The 8,817-nt window shown below is 47.7% G+C and overlaps 1 pseudogene; it reads right to left on the bottom strand.

Moving 5' to 3' along the window:
• LOC119921672 overlaps positions 1-7,853 on the bottom strand; it is a 44,580-nt pseudogene extending 36,727 nt beyond the window's left edge.
• Positions 7,854-8,817: the final 964 nt, after the last annotated feature.

Raw genomic sequence — 8,817 nt, forward strand, 5'->3', positions numbered from 1 at the left:
CTAGTGGGAGCTCAGTGAATACCATTACTGCTACTACTGTAGAGAAGTACCATTGCCTAGTGGATTGAACAGGAGCCTGGGAGTCAGAAGGATATCGATCCTAATGATGGCTCTGTCCTTTGCTTGCTGTTTGACCTTGGGCAAGTCACTTAGCATCTCTGTGCCTCCATTGTCTCATCTGTAAAGTGAGGATTTAGACTGTGAGCCCCATGTGGGACAGGGACTGTGCCCAACCCAATTTGCTTGTATCCACCCTAACACTTAGTATAGTGCCTGATATATAGTAAGCGCTTAGATGCCATTATTAGTATCATTGCTGGAGTGAGATAGGCAGAAGAAGAAACCTTGGGGCTCCTCCTCCCTATGGCACTCAGGGTCCAGGGAGTACCATCACCCTCTGCCAATGAGGAGGTCATGCTCCGTGACCCTGGACAGGACAGAGAGGTGGAGAAGCCTCAGAAAAATGGGCACAACCATAATGCTGTCTTACTGGAGACCTCAAAATGATATTTTAAGGTGATGGACCACAGCGTTTATGTAGTTCTTGTCTTCCTTGACGTATAGATCTGTAGACTGTAAGCTCCTTGTGGGCTGGATCACATCTACCAACTCTATGGTGCTGTACTTTGCCAAGAGTTTATTTCAATGCTCTGCACACAGTAAACACTCAGTGACCTAGTGGATAGAGCACGAGCCTGGGAGTCAGAAGGAACGGGATTTTAATCCGGCACTGCCTCTGCTATGCTATGTGATCACTTCTCCATGCCTCAGTTCCCATATCTGTGAAATGGGAATTAATACTCTGAGCCTCACGTGGGACATGGGCTGTGCCCAACCTGATTTGTTCGTTTCATTCCCAGAACCTAGCAAAAGGCCTGGTACATAGTAAGTGTTTAGGAAATTTAAAAAAAAAAAACATTTATTGATCTTGTGTTTTGGTTTTGTATTATGTGATTCTTTCCCTGCCTTTCTCTTGACAGTCTCTCCACCCCTTTTTAGTTTGTGAGTCTGAGATCCAATTCAAAAGACTCAGCTTTCAGAATGAAACAGAAAATGTCCTGGTTTGTTTGGTAATGTTCTCTTGCTTTGGGATTTTCAGCTCTCTGGGGAGTGGCTAGTTTTCCATGGCAGACTCTTTCCAGATTTAAAGAACAATTTTCTACTCGTATACTGTGAGCCCTTTGTGAGATGGTGTCCAATCAGATTATCTCATATCAAGCTGAGTGTTCAGCACACTGCCAGTCACATAGTAAGTGCGCAGCCAATGCCATCATCATGTCACTCTTGCCTAACAATTCAGATAACAGGCCATCCAAATGGAAGGCTAAAAGGGGTACTAATCAGTCCGTACCAACAGTTCTTGGGAAGAATATTGAAGCTTTATTTGGGAAATGTAAGGAATAATCTCAGCTCCACTACTTGTCTACTATGTGATCTTGGGCAAGTCACTTAACTTCTCTGTGCCAAAGTTACCTCGTCTGTGAAGTGATTTCAACATAGCACAGGGACTGTGTCCAACTTGATCTGCTTGTATCCAAACCAGAGCTCAGTAAATTGCCTTGCACATAGTACACACTTAACAAATACCATTATTATTGTTATTATTGTTATCATTATTGTTATTATCATTATTATTACTATCATTAATGTCAAGGCAGTTCTGATGGGGAGGTTTACCATTTAAGATGTAACCATTTGGCCAACATAACAAAACTGAAGATGATTATATTCAAAAAGTGCCAAGGATACCATTCATTCATTCAATCGTATTTATTGAGCTCTTACTGTGTGCAGTGCACTGTACTAAGAACTTGGGAAGTACAAGTTGGCAACATATAGAGACAGTCCCTACCCAACAGTGGGCTCTCAGACTAGAAGGGGGAGAGAGAACAAAACAAAGCATATAAACAAAATAAAATAAATATAATAAATATGTACAAGTAAAATAAATAAATAGAGTAGTAAATACGTACAAACATATATACATATATACAGGTGCTGTGAGGAAGGGAAGGAGGTTAGGCGGGGGGGATGGAGAGCGGGAGGAGGGGGAGAGGAAGGAGGAGGCTCAGTCTGGGAAGGCCTCGTGGAGGAGGTGAGCTCTCAGTAGGGCCTTGAAGGGAAGGCAATGCAATTCAGGGGCCACGAGGTGGTACCACTTGAAAGCAGGCAAGAAAGTCAGTCAGTCGTATTTACTGAGCGCTTAGTGTGTGCAGACTCCAGCTCTAACCACTTGTGAGAGTACACTATAACAATAAACCAACATATTCCCTGTCCACAAGCTTACAGTCTAGAGGGTGAGGTAGACAATAAGGCAAATAAATAAATACAGATGTGGACCTTAGTACTGTGGGACTGGGCGTGGGGATGAATGAAGGGAGCAAGGCAGGACATTGCAGAAGGAACTGGAACTTTTAGACTGTGAGCCCACTGTTGGGTAGGGACTGTCTCTATGTGATGCCAATTTGTACTTCCCAAGCGCTTAGTACAGTGCTCTGCACATAGTAAGCGCTCAATAAATACGATTGATTGATTGATTGATTGGGGGAAGAGGAAAATGGGGAATCTAGTCAGGGAAGGCTTCTTGGAGGAGTTGTGCCTTCAATAAGGCTTAAAAGGGGGGAGGGACATTGTCTGTGGGAGTCAAGGAGGCCGGGCACGCGAGGTCAGAGGCAGGACTTGTGTGAGAAGTCGGCAACGAGGTAGATAAGAATGAGGTACAGTGAGAAGGTTAGCATTAGAGTAGCAAAGAATGTGGGCTGGGTGGTAAGAGGAGAGTAGGGAAGTGAGGTATGAGGGCGTGAGGTGATTGAGTGTTTTAAAGGCGATGGTAAGGAGTTTTTGTTTGATGCGGAGGTGGATGGGCAATCACTGGAAGTTCTTGAGGAGTGGGGAAACAAGGCCTGAGTGCTTCTATAGAAAACTGATCAGGGGAGCCTGTGGCAGACCAAACATCTGGCTCATCAATTACTGGGCCTAAGTAGTAAGCCAGGCCTTCCGTGCTCACAGGAAGACCTACAAGGAACTGAGAGGAGAGCTATGGACAGGCAAGAGTTACTTGTTATCAGCCCTATGACCTTGCATAGATGGGTGTTGCTTGTTACTGGTTTTGAAGGTTACAGAATGGCTGTGTTAGTTATAAACACAGCAACATGGAAAAATACAGAATGTGACTGAAAGATATAAAAGTCTTGCTGCTTAACCCAATAAACAGTCTCCTTGTCCACCTTGAGACTCGCCTGACCTGCGTTCTTTCATTGCGAGTGCCCGTCTCCCCACTGCACTGGACGCGTGGAGGCAGACGGCAACAAATGGCGCCCGAACAGGGACAGGGACATGAAGCCTGGACCCTCAGACTCAGCACCGCAGCCCTCACGAAGCAACTCATCACTGCGCAGTGACTCACTAAGGAACCGAAGAGGTGGGGGCATTTAAGTTTGCTTTCATTTTCAAACACCAGGCTTACAGCAGGGAAGAAAATGGGACAAATTCAATTCCATTCTCGGGATCATTATACCCAATTACTTAAGGATGTTGTAAAGGAGCATGGGTTGATTATCACCACTGCCCAGATTGAACAATTTTTGGAATGCTTGGAGAAATGCTGCCCTTGGTTTCCAAAGGAAGGAAAGTGGAATCCTGTCACTGAGCCAGTTCCTTCCGCACCACCACCTCTACCACCCCCTCCATGGGTCCCGAAACCAGCACAAACACCTCTGCAGCGAGCGATGGGGGCTGCTATGGAAGGGGGAGAGGAGATACCTATTGAATTATTGATGGGTTTCCCTGTGATGGAGCAACCTGACCCTGCTAATCTTGGTCAATTAATACGTACCCACGAACTCCTGAATTTCAAACTATTTAAAGTGAAACAGGGTGCTGCGACATATGGGCCCACCGCTCCTTATGTGCTAGCACTCATAGAAAGTATTGCTTCCTCAATTCTTTGCCCGTATGATTGGCAAACCTTAGCCAAGACTGTCCTGGATGGCGGAGACTATTTGCTTTAGAAGTCAGAATTTATTGATTTGTGCGCAGAGCAAGAGCGTCGCAATGATCTCGCCCGACCTCCAGTTCAAATCATTTCGAGATGCTTACAGGGAGCTACGGACTCGTGAAAGCTTGTCCCAGCCCCTACCCAAAGGGGTACTGATTACATGGAAAACTGTTTTTACGGCGCTGCGAGCGCTGCATCCCGCTGAACGGGTGTTACAGGAGGCGCCGGCGATGCGCGACTTGGGGGCAGGGAGTGATCAGGAGGACCCCCTGTCCTTTGAAGTTTTGCCTCCAACAGAAGGATTGGAGCTGGTGTGCGCTGCTGTTCCTAATCCGAGGACTTGTATCGGGACCAGGATCATAATGACTCTGGCGATCCTTCTGACTCTGGGACTGCAGATCAGAAGGAGGGATATGATTTATACCCGCCTTTGGCCCCTCTTACAACGACAGCTGCTGTCGCACCCACAGCAAAGGACCTTTTGCAGACCCAGTGCCTGCAGGCGGTATCCCGTTCGTTGATCGTTCCCCCACCCGCCCTTGCTTCCCCTTTGTCTGCTGTGCCACCGTATGTATATGCTGTGCCTGCTACGGCGCAGCCTGCCTAGACCGGGGCCCTTTCGGGCTGCCGGCAGGAGGCATTGCGCCGAGGGGATGTACAGCTACTGCAAGTGATGCCGGTGGCGTATCTTCCCGGCCGGCCGGCTCAGCATGACTCTCTCCCTTATGAGTTGATTAAGGAGTTGCGGAAAAATATTCGCGATTATGGGTTACAGTCGTCCTATACAATGAATCTAATAGTGGCCGCTACCAACCCCGAAATTGGCTGCTTTACAAGTGATAGTCTCGGAACAATTAGCGGCGGAGCATATTGAACCCTCCGATAGGCCTTGGAATTCCCCTGTCTTTGTGATAAAAAAGCGCTCGGGGGCCTGGAGGATGTTGACTGATCTCAGAGAAATCAATAAGACGATGCAGCCGATGGGAGCGCTGCAACCTGGGCTCCCGAACCCGGCTATGATCCCTAGGAATTGGCCGATATTAGTAGTAGATATTCTGGATTGTTTTTTCTCTATTCCGCTCCACCCAGACGATCGTATTCGATTTGCGTTTTCAGTCCCTGTGGCTAACAGGACTCAACCTACTACGCGATATCATTGGACGGTCCTCCCCCAGGGAATGAAAAATAGCCCCACAATGTGCCAGACTTACGTTGCGCTTCTGATAGCGCCGCTCCGCGTCAAGCATCCTGAGGCATATATTATTCACTATATGGATGACATATTATGCGCTTGTGCCACCGCAGCCCAACTACACTCCTTACGGCCTGCTCTTCTGGTGGCTCTAGAATCTGGAGGGCTGCGGGTTGCACCCGTGAAAGTCCAGACAAAGCCCCCAATCACCTATCTGGGACATATTTTGACAGATTGGACAGTGTCCCCTGTGACCCCTAACTTGGATGTTTCAAAATTAAAAACCCTTAATGATTTCCAAAAATTACTGGGGGAATTAAACTGTGTGCGCCCTTATCTTGGAATCCCCACCGATCAATTATCTCACCTTTTGGCTACCTTACGAGGAGCCCCGGAGCTCTCTTGCCCCCGCTCCCTTTCACCACAAGTCGCCCGGGAGTTAGAGCGGGTAGTCAAAAAATTGGCTCAGGCTACGGTGGACCGTGTCACCCCAGGGATACCCTTATCCGCCGTTGTCGTTCCCACCTCTGTCATGCCTACAGGGGTTATATGTCAACAACAACAATTGGTTGAGTGGATGCATTTGCCCACTCAGCCCCACCGCTCTGTTTCCCCATATCCGACTTCGGTAGCCCAGTTATTGGGTCGTTTAATTCGGCACATTACCGTCCTTTCTGGGACCGGACCCTCTGCATTATACCAACCATATACTTCAGATCAACTTGCCACACTTCTTGGCAACGATCCCGATTGGCAGATCCTTTTGGCAATGCATACCGGGGCTTGGGTTACTGGTCTCCCAGATATTCCATGATTAAAGGTTTTCTCACCTTTTGCATGGGTATTCCCCTGTATCACGGTTCCGGGCCCAATACCGGGGGCTACCACAGTTTTCACAGATGGAACGAAAGGCCGAGCCGCCTATTACTGTCCTCCGGACACTTCCCGCGTTATCCCCATTCTGTCCCATTCTGCTCAACACGCAGAACTTGTAGCTGTGATGTCAGTCCTACGCGATTTCCCTCAATCACTTAACATTATCTCCGATAGCCGGTATGCATACTTTGTTACTCTTCACATTAAGACTGCTGCGCTCCGGTTTTCCGAGGCAGCCATTTTTTCCTTTGTTCCAGGAACTTCAAGCAATGATTCGCGCTCGTTCTCATCGTTTTTATATTTCTCATATTAGGGCGCATTCGTCCCTCCCCGGACCATTGGTTGAAGGTAATGCTTGTGCGGACCTACTTACTGGGGAAATTGCTGGCGCACCAAAGGCTATTAATTTTGTTGCACCACTGTTGGCTCCGGCTCTTCTCCCTTTAGATGCCACAGCCGCAGCTTCGCAAGCCCACCGGCACTTCCACCAAGGGGCAGGAATGTTGCGCCATCAATTTGGCATTTCTCGGGAAAGCGCGCGGGCTATTGTGAAAGCTTCTACCTCCTGTGTTACTACATTACCTGCGACCTCTGAAGCCACGAATCCCCGTGGTCGTGCGCCAAGAAAGCTGTGGCAAATGGACGTCACGCATTACCCTCCCTTTGGCAGATTGGCTTTTATTCATGCTACTGTTAATGCCTGTACATTATTTACTTTTGTGTCGGCTCACACTGGTGAATCAGCCAAACATGTTATGGATCATTTATTTCTTGCTTTTGCCTTTATGGGAATTCCACAGGTATTGAAAACCGACAATGGCCCCGCATACACTTCTAAGGCGTTCCAGTCTTTCTGTAATACTTTTGCTATTCGACTTGTTACAGGTATTCCATACAATCCCACGGGTCAAGCCATTGTCAAAAATCATCATCGTTGGCTCAAAGCTTTTTTGGAAAAACAAAAAGGGAGAGATTAACTGACCTCTCCCCATAGACAATTACAATCCGCTAAATATACCCTAAATTTTTTAACTATGGATGACAAAGTTCTCACTCCCCGCTGAAAAATGGGGTGGTAGGGAAACTAAGGAACATCCAGAAAGAGTAAAATGGAATGACCCCCTCACGCGACAGTGGCGAGGGCCAGATCCCTTATTAACGTGGGGCCGAGGTTATGCTTGTGTCTTTCCAGAAACTGAGGACCGCCCGATCTGGATACCTACAAAGAACATACGCCGCGTCCTTTCTACAGTGTGTTCTCCCTCACCCTGCGTACTTCAGCAGCTGACAGAGAACCAGGATACAGACTCCGCAACCCTTCCTCCGGAGGATCAGCAGCAAAGTTCCTAAAAATGATGATCACTTTCCTGATTCTCGCCTCCTCCACTGTTGTGATTACTGAGGACTATTGGACTTTTGTTCCGTACCCTCCGTGGGTGCGGCCCGTTACGTGGCAGGACCCGGTGAGAGAAATTCTCACTAATGCTTCTGATCTTGTAGGGAGGGATGCGATTCCACCGGGAGGACCAGGAGAAGAGGCACTTGTCAATGTCTCCCTCCTTGCTACTCGCACTCCTATATGTTTCTCTACAACTCCGACCCCAAGTCCGTGTCTGTCTCTGCTCCCCCTCACTACCTGGGCTCAAGAAAGAGAATTGCGTGAACCCCAGCCTAGTTCGGTGTACTGTGGGATTACCCGTTTGACTGCTGTATCCCGTCATTTGGGAACCTCACCTTCGGTACCCGAACTTCCTTCTTGTGTGTTTGCCAGCTCGTCTTGGCCACCATCAGAGTCTGTTTTACCTATTTGGCAAACGTGCCGACAACCCTTCCCCACGGTTATTCATTTGTCCTCTCATGTATTCCCAGCCACTCTACTGAATTGGGGCGGACATGACAACCTTACTTATTTATCCCCTTTGCATGGTTATCTTGGGTTTCTGCCCACAGATGCTTTCCAGGCTTTAGGTTCCCCTCGTGCCGGAACTTCCTCCCCTTTGTACCTACGCCTTTGGTGGACGTTTGCTGTTTTGGGTCCAATCACACTTGCTTTTGCTCGATTACAGGTCCCTTTCGATTCTATCCCAGTCCATATGGAAGAACGGCAAATAAGAGCATGTATATTGCCACTGCAAGCCTTCCTTGTTGGCTACCTGTCCCTTATCCCCTTCCCTTCCCTCTGGCATATTACATGTGATAATTGTAGACTTACTCAATGCATATCCGCCCATGGTACCACTGCTACTATTCTTATAGTAGAACAACCTCGTCATGCTATACTACCCATCTCATTATCCCACCCTTGGGCTGAGTCCCCTGCGGATTCTGCCCTGCAGATGCTAGCTGATCATTTTCGTATTCCAAAACGGCGACATCGTCGGTTAGTTGGATTGTTAATCACTGGGTTTATTGCTTTGGCATCCCTTATTACTGCTACCACCTTATCCTCTATTACCTTGCATACGGAAATAACACGGGCCTCCTTTGTTAATTCCCTTGCAAGAAATGTTTCTGATGCTCTGCAAACACAGTTACGATTAGATAAAGACTTTACCGCTCACCTCTCTCTTCTACAGCATTCTCTTATAGAATTAGGAAATGAGGTTGATGCTCTGCCCACTCAACTTTCTTTTCAACGTTGTGATTATCGTTACCCTCATATCTGTGTGACCCCATATTATTATAATGCCACATTTCCCGGGTTTTCGTGGTCCACGATCCGAAATCGGCTCCAAGGAGCCTGGCATTCTTC

The sequence above is a fragment of the Tachyglossus aculeatus genome, assembly GCF_015852505.1.
Source record: "Tachyglossus aculeatus isolate mTacAcu1 chromosome 12 unlocalized genomic scaffold, mTacAcu1.pri SUPER_6_unloc_4, whole genome shotgun sequence".
Classification (NCBI taxonomy): Eukaryota; Metazoa; Chordata; class Mammalia; order Monotremata; family Tachyglossidae; genus Tachyglossus; species Tachyglossus aculeatus.